This window comes from Hylobates moloch, unplaced genomic scaffold (assembly GCF_009828535.3).
Source record: "Hylobates moloch isolate HMO894 unplaced genomic scaffold, HMol_V3 SCAFFOLD_6, whole genome shotgun sequence".
Classification (NCBI taxonomy): domain Eukaryota; kingdom Metazoa; phylum Chordata; class Mammalia; order Primates; family Hylobatidae; genus Hylobates; species Hylobates moloch.
In genome coordinates, this window is record NW_026652281.1 from 128,048,399 (window position 1) to 128,073,038 (window position 24,640).

The window sequence follows — 24,640 nt, forward strand, 5'->3', positions numbered from 1 at the left end:
TCCCTTCCTCCACCTATTTTATCTTCATAGGCCATGAGACTTCACAATCTGCTAAAATTGAGCTTTCCTAATAATGTGGGACCTACTTATCTAGGAATAAACCATCCTAGCCATGAGAGATGAAACAAAACCTGAAACCAGAGACCCATTTTCTTCTAAAATGCTTTCTCCAAAAGATTTTCAAAAGAAAACTGGGGAAGGTGAGAGGAAAATAAATTGGCAGTTCCAAAATGGCCAAATAGGAACAGCACCAGCCTACAGCTCCCAGCATGAGTGACGCAGAAGACGGGTGATTTCTGCATTTCCAACTGAGGTATTGGGTTCATCTCACTGGGGATTGTTGGACAGTGGGTGCAGGACAGTGGGTGTAGTGCACTGAGTGTGAGCTGAAGCAGGGCAAGGCATCACCTCACCCGGGAAGCGCAAGGGGTCAGGGAATTCCCTTTCCTAGCTAAGGGAAGGGAGGACAAATGGCACCTGGAAAATTGGGTCACTCCCACCCAAAGATTGTGCTTTTCTGACAGTCTTAGCAAACGGCACACCAAGAGATTATAACCTGCGCCTGGCTCAGAGGGTCCTATGCCCATGGAGCCTTGCTCATTGCTAGCACAGCAGTCTGAGATCGAACTGCAATGCGGCAGTGAGGCTGGGGGAGGGGCGCCTGCCATTGCTGAGGCTTGAGTAGGTAAACAAAGTGGCCGGGAAGCTCAAACTGGGTGGAGGCCACTGCAGCTCAAAGAGGCCTGCCTGCCTCTGTAGACTCCACCTCTGGGGGCAGGGCATAGTCAAACAAAAGGCAGGAGAAACCTCTGCAGACTTAAGTGTCCCTGGCTGACAGCTTAGAAGAGAGTAGTGGTTCTCCTAGCATGGAGCTTGAGATCTGAGAACAGACAGACTGCCTCAAGTGGGTCCCTGACCCCCGAGTAGCCTAACTGGGAGGCACCCCCCCAGTAGGGGCAGACTGACACCTCACACGGCCAGGTACCCCTCTGAGACAAAACTTCCAGAGGAACAATCAGGCAGCAGCATTTGCTGTTCACCAATATTTGCTGTTCTGCAGCCTCCACTGCTGATACCCAGGCAAAGAGGGTTTGGAGTGGACCTCCAGCAAACTCCAACAGACCTGCAGCTGAGGGTCCTGACTGTTAGAAGGAAAACTAACAAACAGAAAGGACATCCACACCAAAACCCCATCTGTACGTCACCATCATCAAAGACAAGGTAGGTAAAACCACAAAGATGGGGAAAAAACAGAGCAGAAAAACCGAAAATTCTAAAAATCAGAGCACCGCTCCTCCTCCAAAGGAACGCAGCTCCTCACCAGCAACAGAACAAAGCTGGATGGAGAATGACTTTGACAAGTTGAGAGAAGAAGTCTACAGACGATCAAACTTCTCCAAGCTAGAGGAAGAAGTTCAAACCCAACACAAAGAAGTTAAAATCCTTGAAAAAAGATTAGACAAATGGCTAACTAGAATAACCAATGCAGAGAAATCCTTAAAGGACCTGATGGAGCTGAAAACCATGGCATGAGAACTACATGACAAATGCACAAGCTTGAGTAGCCGATTCGATCAACTGGAAGAAAGGGTATCAGTGATGGAAGGTCAAATGAATGAAATGAAGCAAGAAGAGAAGCTTAGAGAAAAAAGAATAAAAAGAAATGAACAAAGCCTCCAAGAAATATAGGACTATGTGAAAAGACCAAATCTACGTCTGATTGGTGTACCTGAAAGTGATGGGGAGAATGGAACCAAGTTGGAAAACAACCTGCAGGATATTATCCAGGAGAACTTCCCCAACCTAGCAAGGCAGGCCAACATTCAAATTCAGGAAATACAGAGAATGCCACAAAGATACTCCTCGAGAAGAGCAACTCCAAGACACATAATTGTCAGATTCATCAAAGTTGAAATGAAGGAAAAAATGTTAGGAGCAGCCAGAGAGAAAGGTCTGGTTACCCACAAAGGGAAGCCCATCAGACTAACAGCTGATCTCTCGGCACAAACTCTACAAGCCAGAAGAGAGTGGGGGCCAATATTCAACATTCTTAAAGAAAAGAATTTTCAACCCAGAATTTCATATCCAGCCAAACTAAGCTTCATAAGTGAAGGAGAAATAAAATACCTTACAGACAAGCAAATGCTGAGAGATTTTGTCACCACCAGGCCTGCCCTACAAGAGCTCATGAAGGAAGCACTAAACATGGAAAGGAACAACCGGTACCAGCCACTGCAAAAACATGCCAAATTGTAAAGACCATCGAGGCTAGGAAGAAACTGCATCAACTAACGAGCAAAATAACCAGCTAACATCATCATGACAGGAACAAATTCACACATAACAATATTAACCTTAAATGTAAATGGACTAAACCCTCCAATTAAAAGACACAGACTGGCAAATTGGATGAAGAGTCAAGACCCATCAGTGTGCTGTATTCAGGAAACCCATCTCACATGCAGAGACACACATAGACTCAAAATAAAAGGATGGAGGAAGATCTACCAAGCAAATGGAAAACAAAAAAGGCAGGGATTGCAATCCTAGTCTCTGATAAAACAGACTTTAAACCAACAAAGATCAAAAGAGAAAAAGAAGGCCATTACATAATGGTAAAGGGATCAATTCAATGAGAAGAGCTAACTGTCTTAAATATATACTCACCCAATACAAGAGCACTCAGATTCATAAAGCAAGTCCTTAGAGACCTACAAAGAGAGACTCCTACACAATAATAATGGGAGACTTTAACACCCCACTGTCAACATTAGACAGATCAAGGAGACAGAAAGTTAACAAGGATATCCAGGAATTGAACTCAGCTCTGCACCAAGCAGACCTAATAGACTTCTACAGAATTCTCCACCCCAAATCAACAGAATATACATTCTTCTCAGCACCACACCACACTTACTCCAAAATTGACCACATAGTTGGAAGTAAAGCACTCTTCATCAAATGTAAAAGAACAGAAATTATAACAAACTGTCTCTCAGACCACAGTGCAATCAAACTAGAACTCAGGATTAAGAAACTCACTCAAAACCGCTCAACTACATGGAAACTGAACAACCTGCTCCTGAATGACTACTGTGTACATAATGAAATGAAGGCAGAAATAAAGATGTTCTTTGAAACCAACGAGAACAAAGACACAACATACCAAAATCTCTGGGACACATTTAAAACAGTGTGTAGAGAGAAATTGATAGCACTAAATGCCCACAAGAGAAAGCAGGAAAGATCTAAAATTGACACTCTAACATCACAATTAAAAGAACTAGAGAAGAAAGAGCAAATACATTCAAAGGCTAGCAGAAGGCAAGAAATAACTAAGATCAGAGCAGAACTGAAGGAGATAGAGACACAAAAAACCCTTGAAAAAATCAATGAATCCAGGAGCTGGTTTTTTGAAAAGATCAACAAAATTGATGGACTGCTAGCAAGACTAATAAAGAAGAAAAGAGAGAAGAATCAAATAGATGCAATAAAAAATAATAAAGGGGATATCACCACCGATCCTACAGAAATACAAACTACCATCAGAGAATACTATAAACACCTCTACACAAATAAACTAGAAAATCTAGAGGAAATGGATAAATTCCTCGACACATACACACTCCCAAGACTAAACCAGGAAGAAGTTGAATCTCTGAATAGACCAATAACAGGCTCTGAAATTGAGGCAATAATTAATAGCTTACCAACCAAAGAAAGTCCAGGACCAGACAGAATCATAGCCAAATTCTACCAGAGGTACAAGGAGGAGCTGGTACCATTCCTTCTGAAACTATTCCAATCAATAGAAAAAGAGGGAATCCTCCTTAACTCATTTTATGAGGCCAGCATCACCCTGATACCAAAGCCTGGCAGAGACACAACAAAAAAAGAGAATTTTAGACCAATATCCCTGATGAACATCGATGCAAAAATCCTCAACAAAATACTGGCAAACCAAATCCAGCAGCACATCAAAAAGCTTATCCACCATGATCAAGTGGGCTTCATCCCTGAGATGCAAGGCTGGTTCAACATATGCAAATCAATAAATGTAATCCAGCATATAAACAGAACCAAAGACAAAAACCACATGATTATCTCAATAGATGCAGAAAAGGCCTTTGACAAAATTCAACAGTCCTTCATGCTAAAAACTCTCAATAAATTAGGTATTGATGGGACATATCTCAAAATAATAAGAACTATTTATGACAAACCCACAGCCAATATCATATTGAATGGGCAAAAACTGGAAGCATTCCCTTTGAAAACTGGCACAAGACAGGGATGCCCTCTCTCACCACTCCTATTCAACACAGTGTTGGAAGTTCTGGCCAGAGCAATCAGGCAGGAGAAGGAAATAAAGGGTATTCAAATAGGAAAAGAGGAAGTCAAATTGTCCCTGTTTGCAGATGACATGATTGTATATCTAGAATACCCCATTGTCTCAGCCCAAAATCTCCTTAAGCTCATAAGCAACTTCAGCAAAGTCTCAGGATACAAAATCAATGTGCAAAAATCACAAGCATTCTTATGCACCAATAACAGAGAGCCAAATCATGAGGGAACTCCCATTCACAATTGCTTCAAAGAGAATAAAATATCTAGGACTCCAACTTACAAGGGATGTGAAGGACCTCTTCAAGGAGAACTACAAACCACTACTCAACGAAATAAAAGAGGATACAAACAAATGGAAGAACATTCCATGCTCATGGATAGGAAGAATCAATATCATGAAAATGGCCATACTGCCCAAGGTAATTTATAGATTCAATGCCATCCCCATCAAGCTACCAATGACTTTCTTCACAGAATTGGAAAAAACTGCTTTAAAGTTCATATGGAACCAAAAAAGAGCCCGCATTGCCAAGTCAGTCCTAAGCCAAAAGAACAAAACTAGATGCATCACACTACCTGACTTCAAACTATACTACAAGGCTACAGTAACCCAAACAGCATGGTACTTGTACCAAAACAGAGACATAGATCAATGGAACAGAACAGAGCCCTCAGAAATAACACCACACATCTACAATTATCTGATCTTTGACAAACCTGACAAAAACAAGAGATAGGGAAAGGATTCCCTATTTAATAAATGGTGCTGGGAAAACTGGCTAGCCATATGTAGAAAGCTGAAACTGGATCCTTTCCTTACACCTTATACAAAAATTAATTCAAGATGGATTAAAGACTTAAATGTTAGACCTAAAACCATAAAAACCCTAGAAGAAAACCTAGGCAATACCATTCAGGACATAGGTATGGGCAAGGACTTCATGTCTAAAACACCAAAACAAGGCAACAAAAGCCAAAATTGACAAATGGGATCTAATTAAACTAAAGAGCTTCTGCACAGCAAAAGAAACTACCATCAGAGTCAACAGGCAACCTACAGAATGGGAGAAAATTTTTGCAATCTACTCATCTGACAAAGGGCTAATATCCAGAATGTACAAAGAACTCAGACAAATGTACAAGAAAAAAACAAACAACCCCATCAACAGGTGGGCAAAGGTTATGAACAGACACTTCTCAAAAGAAGACATTTATGCAGCCAACAGACACATGAAAAAATGCTCATCATCACTGGCCATCAGAGAAATACACATCAAAACCACAATGAGATACCATCTCACACCAGTTAGAGTGACGATCATTAAAAAGTCAGAAAACAACAGGTGCTGGAGAAGATGTGGAGAAATAGGAACACTTTTACACTGTTGGTGGGACTGTAAACTGGTTCAACCATTGTGGAAGACAGTGTGGCGATTCCTCAGGGATATAGAACTAGAAATACCATTTGACCCAGCCATCCCATTACTGGGTATATACCCAAAGGATTATAAATCATGCTGCTATAAAGACACATGCACACGTAGGTTTATTGTGGCACTATTCACAATAGCAAAGACCTGGAACCAACCCAAATGTCCAACAATGATAGACTGGATTAAGAAAATGTGGCACATATACACCATGGAATACTATGCAGCCACAACAAAGGATGAGTTCATGTCCTTTGTAGGGACATGGATGAAGCTGGAAACCATCATTCTCAGCAAACTGTCGCAAGGACAAAAAACCAAACATTGCATGTTCTCACTCATAGGTGGGAATTGAACAATGAGAACACTTGGACACAGGAAGGGGGACATCACACACCGGGGCCTGTTGTGGGGTGAGGGAAGGGGGGAGGGATAGCATTAGAAGATATACCTAATGTTAGTGACAAGTTAATGGGTGCAGCACACCAACATGGCACATGTAATACATATGTAACAAACCTGCACGTTGTGCACATGTACCCTAGAACTTAAAGTATAATAATAATAAAAAATAAATAAATAAATAATAATAATAAATGGATGAACTGAGAGTGTGGAAAAAAAAGGAAAATAAATTTTGGGGTCCCCAAATCTCTATGCTAAAGGGAAAAGTCAAGCTGGGAACTGCTTAAGGCAAACCTGCCTCCCATTCTATTCAAAGTCATCCCTTTGCTCACTGAGATAAATGCGTATCTGATTGCCTCCTTTGGAGAGGCTAATCAGAAATTCAGAAGAATGCAACCATTTGTCTCTTACCTTCCTATGACCTGGAAACCCCCTTCCCACTTGGAGTTGTCCTGCGTTTGCTTCAAATTGTCCTGCCTTTTCAGACCAAGACAATGTTCATCTTACATATATTGATTGATGTTTCATGTCTCCCTAAAATGTATAAATTCAAGCTGTGCTTGGACAACCTCGGGCACATGTCATCAGGACCTCCTGAGGCTGTGTTATGGGCATGTGTCTTTAACTTTGGCAAAATGAGCTTTCTAAATTGACTGAAATGTGTCTCAGATATTTGTGGTTCACAGGGTTAAGACTTTAATATATGAATTTTGTGGGGGAGGGTAAATTTAATCCATAGAAGTCAGGATGAAGCTACAGATTTTTCCATGGTGTTTCACTGCAGTACAGCAGTTACTTTGTATGAATTTTTATAAGTTTTCTCTAGCTAAAGCAACCAGGCTTTTGAGGGGTGAGTTGGGGGTAGGACTCTAGCCTGTGTCAATTGATGTTTCTGGGTTACCATATTCTTCAATTCCAGGCCTGGGATACATAAGCCAAAAAGAAAACCCAGGAAACTCAGCGCATTGAATCCCAAAGTCCCTAACTAGTATGCCTTCTCTTCACCTTTTGGAGTCTTCTTTTGTTTGTTTCATCTGTGAAGCACAGGGGACATGGTGGTTTAAGGAGCTCCAGACCTTCTCTCTCCAAAAAACTACCATAAATGATAAGTTGAAAAAAATGTAAAAAACAAACAACTAAAAAAACATTTCAAAGCTCTGGAAATTGTCCTAAGGATCACTGAAAATGAAAAAACATTTATTTAAGAAAATCCAATAAATCTTGGTAAGAACTTTGAGATTCTGTGGTATTTAAGCCACAATCTCCTCTTCCCCTACCCATAGCTCAGCATGATGAAAGCTTCATTCCAAGGGGATGTGGTCAAGAAACAGAGCTTCTTCTTTCTCATTTTCCAGTCTAGAACTGTGGCATCTCCCCATGAGGGGCAGGTCTCCAACTTTTCTCATTCTCTTAGCTCTGTGTTACAGAAGTTTTATTGTAGGCAACAATAGGGCTCTCACAAAGCATGTCTTACACCTATAATCCCAGCTCTTTGGAAGGCCAAGGTGAAGGATTGCTTGAGCACAGGAATTCAAGACCAGCCCTGGCAACATAGCCAGACTTTGTCTCGACAAAAATAAAAAAAAAATTATCCAGGTATGGGGGTGTACACCTATAGTCCCAGCTACTTGTGAAGCTGAGGAGGGAGGACTGCTTGAGCCCAGGAGGTCAAAGCTGCATTGAGTTGAGATGATGCCACTACACTCCAGCTTGGGCAACAGAGTGACACCCTGTCTCAAAAATCAAAAAAGAATGGGGCAGTTTCTCCTCCCAGCCTCCACTCCTAGAGCAAAGGCTCTACCCCATGTGTTACAAGCCAAGAATACTGGGGACCTACTTGCCTTAGCTCACTGTTAGGGCAGAGTTTTCATGCCAGGAGAAGCAAGTCAAGAAGACCAGAGGCTATTGCCCCCACCCAGTGCTCTGCTGGTAAAGCAGAGGTGTCATGCCAAGAGAAGGGGGCCACTGTCCCTGACTCCATCTCCAGATAATTGGCATGCAGGTTTGCCCAGAGACAGAGAGGAAGATTGTAAGAACAAAGAGGAACTTTGAAGCTTTCCCCAAGTAACTGATTGTATTTGGAACAGTTGAGTGGGGAAGTTCAAGCATAAGGGTACTTTCAAATATAATTGGTATTTTAATAGTAAGCAATTAAGAGGAAGCTGGTAGTGTTATGAGAGCAAGCTAAAGCCCAGATAGAAGTTCACCAGACAGATTGATGGGGTGAGGGAAACATCTAAGCCTTCCCGGAGTCAGAACAAACCTCAAGGACTGGCCTCAAAGACCACTCTTGTAAGAATCTGAATTTAATTATATCAGACTGTGGAACACTTTATGCCTTAGGACACTGCCAAAAACAATGAGGCAATGATCAAACAATTAGTGGAAGCCAAAGGCTAGGTGTGATACCAAGAGATGCAGATAGCTTAACAGGGAGATCAGAGAAAGAGATAGTTATAGAGAGCCCTATTAAAAGTTACTGTCATCCCAGGATAACTCTGTCCATGCCCAAGGCTGCACTATCAGAAAAGTAACAGAAGTATAAAAGATGGTGTATACTACAGGGAAATACACATTATTAAAATAGTCCAGCCAAGCCACTAAACACATATACAAGTAAGAAATAAAAACAACAAGCTCCTGGGGGACAGAATCAGTATCTGGACTGCTACAACACATTCTCTAAAATGTCTTGTTTTCAACAAAAATAAATATGAAATATGTGAAGAGACAGAAAAATGTGACTCCTATGCAGGAGAAAAAGGAGACAACAGAAAATGGCTTTGAAAGAGTCTATGTTTTGGACATAGCAGACAAACACTTCAAAGCAGCTAATATATGCAGGAGCAGTAGCATTCACCTTTAGTTCCAGCTACTTGGAAGGGTAAGGTGGGACGATTGCTTGAGCCCAGGAGTTTGAGTCCAGCCTGGACAACATAGTAAGACCTCATCTCTACTGATTAATAACAACAATAATAATAATAATAATGCAGCTAGTATAAATATATTCAGATAATTCAATAAAATCATGATTAAACAAGTGAAGGAACCAACAAAAAAAAGTAAAGTCTGATGACAATATAACATTAAATAGAGAATATCAACAAAGAAACAAATTATTTTTAAAAATGGGCTGGGCACAGTGACTCACCCCTGTAATCCCAGTACTTTGGGAGGCCGAGACAGGTGGATCACGAGGTCAGGAGATCGAAATCATCCTGGCTAACACGGTGAAACCCCATCTCTACTAAAAACATAGGCTCAAAATAAAGGGATGGAGGAATATTTACTAAGCAAATGGAAAGCAAAAAAAAGCAGGGGTTGCAATCCTAGTCTCTGATAAAACAGACTTTAAACCAACAAAGATCAAAAGACACAAAGAAGGCCATTACATAATGGTAAAGGGATCAATGCAACAAGAAGAGCTAACTATCCTAAATATATATGCACCCAATACAGGAGCACCCAGATTCATAAAGCAAATTTTTAAAGATCTACAAAGAGACTTAGACTCCCACACAATAATAGTGGGAGACTTTAACACCTTACTGTCAATATTAGACAGATCAACAAGACAGAAAATTAACAAGGATATTCAGGACTTGAACTCAGCTCTGGACCAAGCAGACCTAATAGACATCTACAGGTTTCATGAGAACCCACTATCGTGATGACAGGACCAAGTGTGGTGGTGTTAAACTATGAGAAACTGCCCCGATGATCCAATCACTTCCCACCAGGCCCCACCTCCAACACTGAGGATTACAATTGAACATGACATTTGGCTGGAGACATAGATCGAAACCATATCAGCATCTTTGAGAAATATTCTACAGGACTTTTTTAAAGGCCTTGGACCTTTAGGAATAATTGTCAATATTTGACATAACTCCTTATCTACTTGAGCACCATTGCCCTGAATCAGCTTCCCACATGAATGCTCTTCCTTGCATGGCTTTTAGAGAGTGAAACTGGCCTCTTCAGGTGTATTTTGTCCATGATTCCTATCAATTTCATTTAGGACATTGAGAGAAGTCATCAAGGCCATGCTCCCCCTGAAAGCTCTAAGAAAGAATCCTCTTCCTCTTTTAGCTTCTGGTGGCCCCAGGCATTTCTTAACTTGTAGCTGCATAATTTCAATCTCTTCTTCAGTCTATATATGGCCATTTTCTCTGTGCCTCTGCATCGTCTCCCCCTTTTTATAAGGATACAAGTAACTGTTTTTAGGTCCCACCCTAAACCCAGGATGATTTCATCTCAAGATCCTTAACTGATAACATCTGCAAAGACCCTATTTTCAAACAAGGTCACATTCTGAGGTTTTGAATAAACATGATTATTTGGGGGAGGCTATTCAATCTACTACAAACATAGCCAATTTCAAACACATACCTAGCCTACAAAGGAGTATGATAAACCTCTGTGTGCCCATCACTCTGCTTCAACAACTATCAACCTAAGGCCAATGTTTCATCTGTTCTCCATTCACATACCCTCTATTCTTCTCACAACATTTTGAAGCAAATTCCTGAGATCTTATTCCATCAATAAATATTAGTATAAATCTCTAATAGGTAATGGTATCTTCAAAAAGAGTGCTTACCACCCCCAAAACAATTTAACATCATTATTTAATATCCTCAAGTATTTGGTAAATATATCTCCAGCTCTTAGACCCTATATCTATTGAGCTATCATTTTATTCTAATTTATTATCTTCTATTTTATTTCTTATAACGTGCTTCAGATAATTAATTTCTACTCACAATCACACTTCCCATTCTCTCCTTAATTCCTGAAGACAGTATTCTACCTTGCCCTCTGTTCCTACTGATATTGACCAAAACCAAGCCTCCGTCATACTTCTAAGTAATTACCTACATCCTGATGTACTTTTTGGTAACTATACTAGTGTATTACATAGTGGTTAAGAGCACAGACTCAAATCAGACTGCCTCATTTAAATATCAGCTCCAGCACTATTCACACAATAGATGTATGAATTTTGGTAGGTTACTAACCTTTATACCTCAGTCCCTCATCTATAAAACAAGAATAAAAGTAGTATCTAACTCATAAGGTTGCAATGAGATTTAAAATAATTTATACGTAAAACATTTATGTGCCTAGCACATAATTAACACCATAAAAAGATTAGCAATAATTATTACATTACTGTCATCTGTCCTAAAATTTGCCCCTACTTGCACTTGGGCAACCCCACACTCACATGGTCTCATTTCTGTTTCCTCATCAGTTTTTAATTTCACTGGATTGTCTCATTTTCCTTTGAGTGTATTCTGCTTTCTAATTTTCTCTGTATTGGGTAACTCAGCAGGTTCATCAAGCTTCTTACCATGGAGGTCTCAATAATACACTCCAGATATGATCACCATTCATTTCCTCTGCAGATTCCACCTATTCTAAGCCATCATCAGCTCTTGAATGAGTGCAACAGATTCCTAACTAGTCTCCCTGCTTTTCAAACATGTTCTCCAAAAGCCCATTTCCCACATAACATCTAGAGGAATCCTGTTGATTTTCAAGTTAGCTTATGTCATTTCCCTAAATAAAATATTCCAGTAGCTTATTTCTCCCTAGTTTGTTTTTCCTTAACATTTGAAAAATGTTCTTATATTTCTTCTTTTTCTACATTCCCACTGACATTAGCCAAAATGAGGCCAAAGTTCTCTCTTCTTCTATTGTTCCAGTTGGATTTATTGATTTGATTCTTTAGATCTTCTTAAATGTTTCTGCCAGATATTTTTACCTAAAGCATTCTATTTATCCTATCAGGAGCTTGATAAAATAAATCTGCAATTGTTGTCCATTATCTAACATAATGGTTTTCTGTTTGTTTTTTGTTTGTTTTTTTTTTTGAGATGGAGTTTTGCTCTTTCTGCCCAGGCTGGAGTGCAATGGCACGATCTTGGCTCACCACAACCTCCGCCTTCCAAGTTCAAGTGATTCTCCTGCCTCAGCCTCCTGAGTAGATGGGATTACAGGCATGCGCCACCACACCCGGCTAATTTTGTATTTTTAGTAGAGACAGGGTTTCTCCATGTTGGTCAGGCTGGTCTTGAACTCCCGACCTCAGGTGATCCACCTGCCTCAGCCTCCCAAAGTGCTGGGATTACAGGGGTGAGCCACTGTGTCCGGCCTATCTAACATAGGGTTTTTAAATTCTTCTTAAGTCCTTCAACTAACTAGCCTCTTTAATGTTACTTCTCCATCTCCCCCAAACTTAGCCTTATTCCTTTTGAAAATACGATTAGTGGCCTAAAAGGGACAAAAGTTGTGTTGAGGCCTCTGGGGAACCAACACTGGATACAGAGTGTAAATCTATTCATATAAGCTAATGACTTAATGTTGGGAACTGGACCAGGAAGCTCAGTAGAATTGTAGAATTCTGAGCCAAGGAGTGACTTTATTGCTCTGGATGTAGATAGCACAAGTGTAATAGTAGTCAGGTACAGTCAGAAGTTTATAAAATAGGTGAAAATGAAGGTTGATAAGAATTTAGATCCACACTGAGAAATCTGCTACTTAAGGGTCCACATTGATGATATCCAGAAGCTGGGAAATCATGGTATAAAGCAGAATTAAGAAAGTGAGAAGGGTTGGCCACAGTGGCTCATGTCTATAATCCCAGCACTTTGGGAGGCCGAAGCAGGCAGATCACTTGAGGTCAGGAGTTTGATACCAGCCTAGCCAACATGGTGAAACCCTGTCTCTACAAAAAAATACAAAATTAGCCAGGCGTGGTGGCACACAAGAGGCTTAGGTGGAAGAATTGCTTGAACCCAGGAGGCGGAGGTTTCAGTGAGCCAAGATTACCCCACTGCACTCCAGCCTGGGTGATAGAGTGAGACCCTGTCTCAAAAAAAGAGGAAGAAAGGAAGAAAGGAAGGAAGGGAGGGAGGAAGGAAGGAGCACATACTTGTCTGAGGATCAGTAATAATATATATAATAATAACATCTGACTTTCATTGAAAACATATTATGTGCCAGGTAGTATTTTGAGTGCTTAAATCTATTGATTCATTCTATCCTCACAACTACAAGGTAGTCACTGTTACTATTCTTTTTTATAGAAGAGAAAATTGAGGCCCAAAGAGATCAAGTAACTTACCCTGTCCGTAATTAGTAATGGAGCTAGGACTCAGACCATGGTAATCTGGATCAGAGCCTTTGTACTTAATTGCAATGCCTGTTCCATATGGGCTAGGTAGGGAACAAGGTGATGGCAGAATTTAATAGTCAGGATTGATGTAGTATTCCTGAACTATTATAGAATGAGATAGATGAAAAACTCAGCAATTAGAATTCAGTAGTGAATCAAATCCTGAGATAAGTAGGATTTGGCTTATCCTGTGGCCAATTTTCCTCGTATTAAACATGTAAATTCATGGGCCTTCACAGCCATAAAAGAATAAATTAGTATTATAATTTTTAAAGTATGATTAAAATTAGTGCTTTCTGAAGTACTGGTTAGGTGTTTCTGTTTGCAAAGAGAATTTATGATTTTGTAAGATTAGTTTAATGTTGATGGTGGAATAGACAAGAGCCAAAAGATACTAGAAGCAAAGAGAAAAATGAAGATTAAACTATAGCAATCCAGCAGTTAGTTAATAAGGCTGCAGCTCAGATATTCCTGTTCCTCATCCAGTCCTTACTTTATCTCTCCAATCACTGTTGTCACCCTGGTCAGTTTTAATTCTGCTAAATAAGCTCTCCCCACTGACCCTGTTACAACTGTCCTTCTTTGTTCCTTTTTACTATTCCTCAAGATTATTTAGTGTTTCTGCCCAGTTTGCAAAATCCTATTTGTATATAGCCATATATACTTTGTTCATTGTCATATTCTGTTTCTGTTTCTACTACTGCAATTTTTTTTAAATGTGGTTTTCTTTCTTGAAATGCTCAGGGGGATAGGCTCCATTTAGCCTTGATATTTCTTGTATGTAGGCCATATGTATATTATGCATGAAAGTAAAGATTCAATCTCATAATATGACAAAAAGTTATGAGTCATAATACATTAGCAGATATATTTACCAGTATATAGTTAATTGTGCTTCTTTCTAGAAGTCTGGCAAGACTTCCAACCACATGCAGAGGCACCAGGAGAACCAATAAACACTTTTGAGGCATGTTTCATTAACGGACCAGGGAACTGAGACAGAGGAAAGGGGTGACAACTGTAATGCTCTTAAAAATATATTTCATCTGAGCCCAAACTTTATTTCAAAAATTCCCAAACTGTGGCTGATATGGTAGGAATTTGAACTATTTGGATTTAATTAGTGGCAATAGAAGATATGCAAAAAAAGAGCATAGTGAACGTGAAAAAGCCTCCTTCCAGAAGTCAGACCTCATTATGCAAAAGAGAATCACAAGAGAGAAAAGCCCTTAATATGTACTAAGTGTGGGAAAACCTTCAGCAGGGAATCAAATCTGATTATACACCTGAGAATCCATACTCAAGAGAAAACCTATGAGTGTGTTGAATGCAGAAAAGCTTTCTCCCATAAGTCACATCTGTTGATCGTTAGAGAATTCACACCAGGGAGAAACCCTGTGAGTGTGGTGAATGTGGGAAAACCTTTTTCCAAAACTTACACCTCAGCATTTATAGGAGAACTCATACTGGAGAAAAGCCCTATGTGTGTGATGAATATGGGAGAGCCTTCAGCCTGAAGTCACACCTCTTTGTACATCAGAGAATACACACAGGAGAGAAATCTTCTGTGTGAACTAATTGTGAGAGAGCTTTCAGTGAAGTGTCATGCCTTATTAGACATCAGAAAATTTACACTAGAGAGAAACCTTATATATGTAATGAGTGTTAAAAAGCATTTTCTCAAAAGCCTGACCTCATACATTACAGAACTCATGCAGGGGAAAAAAAAATCATGTAAATGCAGTCAATGTGTAAAAGCCTTCAGACACAGCTCAGCCCTCTGTCGACATAAGAGAACTAATAAAGAAAAACATCCCTGAATAAGAAATAAATATGGGAATATCTTCAACTAGAACTTGTAGTGACAGAAAGCCTTCAGTCAAAAGCAAACCTTATTATGTATTAAGAAATCTTATGCCGGGCGCGGTGGCTCACGCTTGTAATCCCAGCACTTTGGGAGGCCAAGGCGGGCAGATCACGAGGTCAGGAGATGGAGACCATGGTGAAACCCCGTCTCTACTAAAAATACAAAAACACTAGCCAGGCATGGTGGCGGGCGCCTGTAGTCCCAGCTACTCGGAGAGGTTGAGGCAGGAGAATGGTGTGAACCCGGGAGGCAGAGCTTGCAGTGAGCCGAGATTGCGCCATTGCACTCCAGCCTGAGTGACAGAACGAGACTCCGTCTCAAGAAAAAAAAAAAAAAAAAAAGAAATCTTACTGAGGATAAGCCTGTTTAATATATTTATAAAAGCATGCAATGTTTCTATAAAAAACATATTCCAGATGTGATTCCTAAATATTTCTAGAGGATATTACAGAAAATACATTTTTATTAGAGAATAAATGTTCACTGTGGACCACAAAGGCTTTTAAGATATTAATAAGTGAACTAGTCAGAACAAACTTAGAAAACTATATGTGGACAATCCACAAGATATGAATGTTACTATATGTGCCACTACTTATTGCTGTAAGTCCTGGCTGCACTACATTTTGTTATGCATCATATAAAATAAGTTACATGTGTTGGAATTGCATATGTGAATCTAAAAATTTGTAAATATAAAATAATTACTATATATAGAATGCCATTTACTAAGATTTTCTACATTAAATATTACCATTTTTCCCCTAAAGAAAATACAAATTACAACCAAAAATACAGTGTTCAGTAAGAGTTCTGAAGTGTAAAATAAATTTTTTCTGTTGCTTTCTGGTATATATGACTTCTGCTTCTTCTTAATGAGAAGTATATAAAGGTGTTAATTACATAAAATATATAAATATAAACTAGATATCATATAAGTCTCAGTAGCAAAAGAAAATAGTCATGGCCTCTTACAAGATTCACTGCAATTTAAAAAGGAATTTTTGGTGGGTACAATTACCCTTTTTACATACTGTTATGGACTAAATTGTACCTTCCCACCAAATTCATATGTTGAAGCCTTAATCACCAATACCTCAGAATATGATTGTATTTGGACATACTGCCTCTAAAGACTAATTAAAATAAAACCATTAGGATGTGTCCTAATCTAATCTGACTGGTGTTCTTATAAGACCTAGAGAGTAGGACACACGAGGAGACATCAGGGGCAGGCATACACAGAGAAATGACCATGTGAAGAGGCAGCAAGAGGGCTGCCATCTGCTAGCCAAGAAGAGAGGTCCCCAAGGAAACCAATCCTTCTGCACATTAATCTCGGACTTCCTGCCTCCAGAATTGTGAGAAAATAAATTTCTGTCGTTTAAGCCACCCAGTCTAATATTTTGTAAGGCAGCCCTAGGAAACAAATACAAACACTACTGCTCTTTTTCCCTGGAGTACTTTGTAAGCTTGAGTATACAAAGTATAAGTACTACGTAAGCCAATAATATGATAGAGTGCTTGCTATACTGCACGGCATCTCTATCTGGCATTCCCTAATTCATCTTGTGACAGATTAGTAAGAGAGATATTTTCATAAGGATTTTACAATTCACAAATATTATAAAGACTTTTTGCAGAGAGAATTGTTCATTTTTAAATTTCCATTTAACATAGGGGTAGGTATTCTGTAAATTTCCATGTGAGTATCCATGCCATTAAAAATCAACTTGTTCCTTATTTATAAATTAAAAGTGGGGCCTCATTTTTCTAAAGCAAATATTGACAAGGAGTTAAGATTACAAGGAAGACACGTACAAGAGGTGTTAAGAGCTCTCATTCTGGATTTAGACAGATGTAGATTCTGAATCTGCTCTGAGCCTCAATAGCATCTAGTTTGTTGGATCATTGCAAGGATTATACAATATCATGTATGTATGGTGCTCATAAGATGTTAGCTATTTTATATTATTTAAGGATATAATTCCCATTCTAGTTATGAAGACAGACAAGGAAACAACTCTAATTAGGATTATATTAGAGAGAACTGTAGGGAGTCATGTGTATCATTCTGTTTCATTCTCACAACCATGTCAATCTTTCAGACTCAGGTGTGGGCCTGGAACCACTGCCCTGCATTGCCCCTCTACATCTATTCTATAATTGCTGTTTCAGAAGCAATACCATTTGCTGACACTCCAAACTCCTTATCTTTATCTCATCTACTGATGAGACCCATTGCTTGGAGGGTAGTTACATGGAAAGCCATTCACAAAACACCTTATTAACTTTGTGGGTGAAAAAAAGGTGTATCTTCATTGTATTGAGCCACTGAGATTTAGGGATTGATTATTAACAGCAAATAGCAATCATTTTCTAGTACAAATAAATTGGTCCTGGAAGTGTCCTGCTAATGTAATAAAAACCTAAAATATGGCATAGGCCTAGTAGTTGAGCAGTGAGAAAACTGATGTCAGAAGTGGAAAGATGTTTATCTATGTTTTGTACTAGCCAAACATTTGGTTTGGGCCAGGCGTGGTGGCTCACACCTGTAATTTCAGCACTTTGGGAGGTCAAGTTAGGCGAATTGCTTGAGCCCAGGAGTTCAAGACCAGCCTAGGCAATGTGATGAAACCCTGTCTCTACAAAAAATACAAAAATTAGCCCGATGTGGTCGTGTATACCTATAGTCCCAGTTACTCGAGAGTCTGAGGCAGGAGGATTTCTTGAGCCCAGGAGGTCGAGGCTAGAGTGAGCTGTGATTTTGTCGCTGTACTCCAGCCTGGGTGACAGAGCAAGACCCTGTCTCAAAAAAACAAAATAAAACATTTGGTTTGATTGTCTCCTCTACACATGCTTACTTTGTTGACAGCTCCAGAAGATAATTAGAAAACAGAATGTTAGTAATATTTGCTGTTTTATTGGCTGTATTTGGAAGCTATTGTAAGAAAAAGATAAACTCAGAGAAAATTAGTGGATTATAAGCAAAAATGAAAGAAAATAGAGTCCTGAAATTTGAGACCCCATGGAGTTTAAAAAATTTGATTTCTAGACTTCAAGTGTTAGGAGAATAATTTAAATGGTTTTGAGTGTATCAAAGACCTAATAAACATTTGCTAGTGAAATAAAGTGACTCAGAAGAAAGATTATATTAAGAAACTGAAACCTTCTCATTCAAGCTTGATAACCTTACAGTAGTCTGTTATTCACCTACCCTAGTTCCATGATGGAGAAGCTCAATTTTAGGCAGCTACAGCCAAGAAGACTGGGGCTCCCATACCCAACCTAGCTCCCACTTGTAGAGCAGAGGCTCTTGCCAAGGTAAGAGAGGCTAAGAATATTGGGACCTCAATTGCCCTCCTCCTCAGCTTTTCTCTACAGAGTAGATGTTTCATGCCAGGAAAGGCAAGCCAAAAAAAAAGATCATTCTCCCAGCTCCCACTAATAGGATAGAGGCTCCAGACTGGCAGGAGTACATTAAAAAGACCTCAGGCCTTCATCTTCCTACCAAGATCTCACTTGTAGGAAGGAGTATCCCTGCTAAGAAGCTTCCCCGGATTCCACTGGTAGGGCAGAGGTGTCACTTCAGGAAAATCAGGCTTTCCCCTTTGTCCTCCACTTCTGTGCAAGAGTGTAGATGTTATACCCAGGGAAAGAAGCAAGATGGGAGGGCCAGAAGCTCCTCAGCTCAGCTGGGGGGCTGACTGTATTTAATCATAACATGAAGGGATGCATGAATTAAGGCATTGTTGAAAATAGAGATCTTAGTGGCAAGCACTTAAGAGAACTCTAATAGTTTCATAAAACAAGTAGCAACAAATGAAACAGCAAGTCACCCAGTTTAACAGAGTGAACAAGAGGAAGAGCTAAAACATGCTAAGACTATAATCATCTCTATCTGGAAGGCTGTGCATATGTCTGTGTTTCACACATTCAGGACCAACCGTAACAGGTACTAGCTGAACTTGAGTGGAATTGAAAGAATTTCCCAAGCCACACGCTGATACATTAGCAAAGAGTGGAAGTCTTACTAGCTCAAGTAGCGTAAGCACAACCCCTGACCAAACACTGGCTAAATGTTAAGATATTTTGACCCAATGGTGACTTCTAAGAAGCCAGGCTTGGGGTAAAGGCTACACACTGTGGGGTGGGGGGCGGTGGGGGGGGAATAGAATTTACAAAGCTGGTGCAAGCAAGCCACTAAACAAACTAACAAAACAGAGCCACATCAATAATCCCTAAAGGGGATGTGTCAGAATCCAGAGTTGCTACAATATATTATTTCAAAAACTATTAGAGAGGCAAAAGAACAAAATAGTATAACCCTTGTATAGGAAAAACAGCAGCAATAAAAACTGCTTTTGAGGAGGTCTAGATGTTGGACCTGTAAGGCAAAGATGCCAAAGAAGCTATTATAAATATGTTCCAAAAAAACTAAAGAAAACCATGTTCAAAGAATGAAAGGAATGTATGTTGACAATGACTCATCAAACGGAGAATGTTAGTGGAATAAAAAGTGTTTAAAGACTCAAATAAAAATTCTGGAGTTGAAAAGTAGAATACCTGAAATGAAGATTCACTTTAGGTACTAAAAAGTAGATTTGAGCTGGCAGAAGAATCAGTAAGCTTGGGGCTCGATCATTAGATATTATACAGTCTTAGAACAGAAAGAAAAAAGAATGAAGAAAAACTGAGCAGACTTCTGGTTTCTAGTCTGACATGTAAAGAGCTTGGAAGTTGTCAATCCTGTCATCACAACAAGAAAAAAGTCTAAAAAACTAGAAATTAACAATTCTTAGATCCTTCAAAGAATCAAGGTCACAGGACAAACCACTGCCCCAGAAACTAGAGAGACAGGTAGATGCTGAGAATCACAGGTTCACTGACAGTGGAAGTCCACCATTGAAGTCAGTATATTTTAGGAACACTTAAACTATAATTGATGAATCGCTAGAGACTAGCAATAAAAGTGCCAGCATTCTAGTTGATGAAAATGTTGTGACCAGAGGCTTACATGAACCTAATCCTGTATTCCTCTTAGAGCAATTATTCAGTATTTACTAATACAGTGTTTGTGGTGGATTTATATAACATAAGTACCGTGAATAATAAAATCAACTGTATATGAAATCTTGACTATCCATTTACATGTAGGAGAATCAACAAATGGTATTCTCCACAAATGGAATCAACCCCTAGAAGTTCCTGAGAAATCCCTGTTGAGTGGGAAAAGACCTGGAGCCAAGGAGACAAGGTTGGAGGTGACTGGTCCTCTTCCTTTGTTCTTCCACTGAAATTACTTGAGAAGCATCATGACACCTCCTTATACACAGGGTATGGTGGGAAAATAATTGGCAGCGTTGAAAAGACTTAAGTGTATGAAGACTTAAGCATGATACACATGGAGAAGGTGATGGTGTCAAGAATGACAATGGCGTCTGAGTAACATTCTGAAGAAGGAGGGAAGTTCAAAAGGTGGGGTGATGTGCCTGGATGAGACACACGAGAGAGAAAGATTTTCTATGGTGCTTCTGTTAGTTTAGCAGGTGGAATCCACCTGTGAAGGGTGCAGAAAGCACGTGGCAGAGTGGGTGCATAAGTCTGGATTTAGGGAGACTTTAGAAACAATTTGAAACCCAGGGTCTTACCCTCTGTTCACCTCATAGAACAGCAAAATCTCTTGGATCAGGCAAACTCTGATGAAAAACCCAGACCGCCATCTCTCTCCCAGATGGCCAATTTTCCTTCTGGTGCTGGCGAATGATGAAGTTGTCTTCAGGAAGGCAGAATTCTGCTGGGTGCTCTCCTCTTCTGAGGAGTTACACCACCACACAGCCTTTGCTCCCAGAAAGAGTCATCATCTTGTGTTCTAACATGGATCCTTTGTAAGCCCATACAAACCACTCCATACTTACTGCTTTCTCCACAAAGGCAACGAAGTCTAGGAGCCAATGGACTATCTCACTTTATTTTTTAAAATTTACCCAGGGCACTTTTTCATGTTCTTTCTTCTCACTGGAACTTACCAGCATTATGGAACACAAGGATGTGTTTGTGGTCATCTTCTCTTTACAAGATAGGTCACATAGACCCATAAGTAGGCTGTGTATACTTTTCTTAAAAAGGAGGTGTCACTTACCTTGGGAATACCAGCCAGCCATATACGAAATCCCAGACACAGGAGACCCCTAAGAAAAAGGTGAGGCTGTCTGTAACTGCCTTAGCAACTAAGCCACCAGTGGATTTGACTCTTAAAATTACAGCACCATGGAAACACAAAATCACAGAATTTTGGATTTGGGTAACACTAGAGAGCTCACATAATTCAATGCCTAAACAGAAAATTCTCATTTACTAATTAGAAGTTTTTAACCATGTAGTGTAACTATGTATACACTATTCTCAAAGAGAGAGAATGGGAATATCTTCTTCAGTTAATGAAAACATACAAGGAATCTGAAACCCTAATATACCAGAACCTATGGGACAAAAGGAAAATTATTTGATCATGGGATTCAGAAGCATTTACTGGATCAGGGTTTAGAGATGCTGAAACTAGAGCATTAAAGTGTTAGGTTTTGGAGAGAAGGCAAGGGTTAAAGGAAGACAGCGAGAGAAAGAGAGTGACTTAATAGCAAACACAGGTATATTGCAGACACCTGTGGAAGTGGGCGACCCGCTTAATGCCAGAGCCCACCACCACTTACAAGCAGCGGTACTTACAGGTATGGCTGGGAGAAATCTGGATTGTATGGCTTGCTGCCCGGCAGGATATCAATAAGATGTGCCATGGTAAGGCGGTTTGGCCCTTTTTCTGATGGGATGTCATCATGGTGTTCCTTGGGCCTTTGCCTAGTAAGATAGGATAGGGAGGTTTCTTTAGTTGGTCCTTTGCCTGGTAGGGTATAATAAGAACATTTTTTTATTGGGCCTTTGTCTTCCTTGTGGTCAGGTGGCCAGGTAGGATGTTTCTCATGGCCCAAACCCCTGTGGAATGTTTCACTTTGACCAAGGTCTGCAAAATAGCAGGGGACTTACAAAATGGTGCAGTTTGCACTAACACAAAGGTGAATGGCATGGGGAATGGTAGGTCAAGAAAGCTGCTTCCTTTATTTATCCCTTCTCTTGAAATGTCTTCATTATTAAGACTTTCATTCTTCTGCCTTTGGAGTTAAAATATAAAATAAGAAGTTTAACACAGAAGTGTGAATGCTGGTATTTTTGAAATCAAGTTCTTATAATCCCAGGCTAGCGACAGCTTGCCTGGGCAACCAAGTAACTTAAGTTCATAAGTAAACACTAACTCTGCTGAAACTAAATAACTCATTTTAGCTTCTGGACATTTTAAGCATTTCTCATTCTGGATAAGAAAGAGAATTGCTGAAGCAGAATTTATTTCATCTGCTTTAGATGAATTTAGGAATCCCTTGCAAGGCATAAAATTAATTTTGTGATCCTTTGACTAATATGGATTTCTGAGGAAATTCTAGATTCAGAGAAGTGCTGGGCCAGATTTTGGTTAAGGCAATGACATGGAAAAATTTTTCAAAGAGGTAAAAATATGTAGTGGAGTTTTTTGTCTTTTTTTTTTTCCATAATCAGGAGTTTGAGAGAGTATAATGGAAGTTGTTAGGTTTTGCTGAGAAGGCAAGGGTTAAAGAAAGACAGTGAGAGAGAGTTGGCAGCTCTACAGCAAACACAAGTTTTATGTCTAGCACAAGACCTGTGGAGGTTGGGGACCAGCTTAATGCCAGAGCCCACTGCCGCTTACAGGCTGGGCTACTTATAGGTGTGGGTGGGAGGGGTCTGGGCAGTATGGCTTGCTGCCTGGCAGGATGTTGATTAGATGTTCCCACGATGAGATGGTTTGGTCTTTGTCCTGGCAGAATGTGATAGTGATGTTCCTTGGACTTTTTCCCAGCAGAATATGGTAAGAAATTCAGGTGGTTGAGCAAAATGTTTCTCATGGCCCGAACCCCCATGGAATGTTTCACTTTGACTAATGCCTGCGAAATGATGAGGGGGCTTACAAAGTGGTACAGTTTGGATTAACATTCTTGCCTTCTACTTTAGTCTAAAAGGAAGAGGGGCATTGTTGATTATCTAGCTGCTTCCTGCTGAATAGGGGCACTGTAATCAGGGCTTGGGTTTTGAAGCAGTGGGTGTCCAACTTCAGAGTTGTTTTCCTGGAGATGCTGATACCGGACTTGGTCGAGGAGAAGGATGGTATCAATGTGTTTCTGGGTGGCTGCCTAGACAAGGTAGTTCTGCCTTTGGGAGATAAAGCGGGATATGAAGGTAAGTATACATGGGCCAATTGTGAGTATTAGGAGGAAGATTAGGGGCCCTAAGAAAGGGGTAACCGGATATCCCCATGCCAAGTGTAGCTGAGATGCTTAGTTCTGCTAACAGGAGAATGAAGTGTATAGCCCACTTGCTGTGTGTGGAGGAGGAGGAAATAGGGATTACTAAAGGAATCTGAATGGTTTGATTGTTAGGCAAAATGTTAATGTTTGGAGACTGAAACACTAGGGTACATGTTCCTGACCAACTTGCCAGTAGGCAAAGAAGAGAGTTTGTTCCACACAGAAAGAAAAGACCGGGGGTTGACAGGCAAAGTTGTAAGAGAAGGTAGTGAGCCATGAGAAGGGGGGGTTAAATCCTGAACAAACTTTTGTCCCAACTTTTTTGTGTTTCCAGGTTGAATAACGGTTAACAAGGACAGTCCCTGTTAGGGCCTGATAGAGATGTTGGTGGTGAAGGCTGTTTGGTTTTAGAGAGAGAAATGGGTTTTTGTTAACAGCCATTGTGGTCCTGATAGGGAAGAAGAATAAAGGTTGCAGTTGAGGGAGCTCTCTGTGCATTTTTTTTAGGGAGTTCCCTTAAGTCGGATACATGGAGAGCAGTGCCGGCAGAGAAGGGAGGGGTTGGGAAGGGATGTTTTACGGAATTTGGTTTGTAACATGTTTAGTTTACAGGCTATGAGGCAAAGGAGGGTGCCAGCGCTGCGTACGATGGTGCATGTGGATTTAATGGATTGCAGGGAAAGGTGTTTAGCCAAGCAAGATTATAAACAGGTTTTGGGAAGGGACTGGTTGAGCAGGTGAGATGCAGGTTTACTTTGGATCAAGTTTCTGTGGTTAGGTTAGCAGGAAGGGCTGTGAACTGCTGGATTTGTGTGGACAAACAAATTTAACAATTGGAAGAAAGAGGGGAGTGTGACTGATTTAAGAGGTAATGTGTGAGGTTGACAAAGGAAGCCCAACTGCCAGAGGTTATGGGATTTAGAGCATCCCACAGCAAAGACAAAAGGGGAAAAAGATTTGAGTAGGAGGGAAATTTTGGAAGGTGCCCTGCAGCCACAGCTCCTGGGTTAATGTGAGGAATTGGAGTGGACTCTCCAGG

General features: G+C 40.1%; 1 long non-coding RNA gene across 1 annotated transcript in view; it reads right to left on the bottom strand.

Annotated features, from left to right (window-relative positions):
• Window positions 1–24,640, bottom strand: part of LOC131383789 (uncharacterized) — an 84,101-nt gene that overhangs the window by 30,057 nt on the left and 29,404 nt on the right. Inside the window, exon 5 of the long non-coding RNA XR_009214068.1 lies at window positions 21,959–22,087. This is a non-coding gene — a long non-coding RNA (uncharacterized LOC131383789). The remainder of the gene's footprint in view (window positions 1–21,958; window positions 22,088–24,640) is intronic.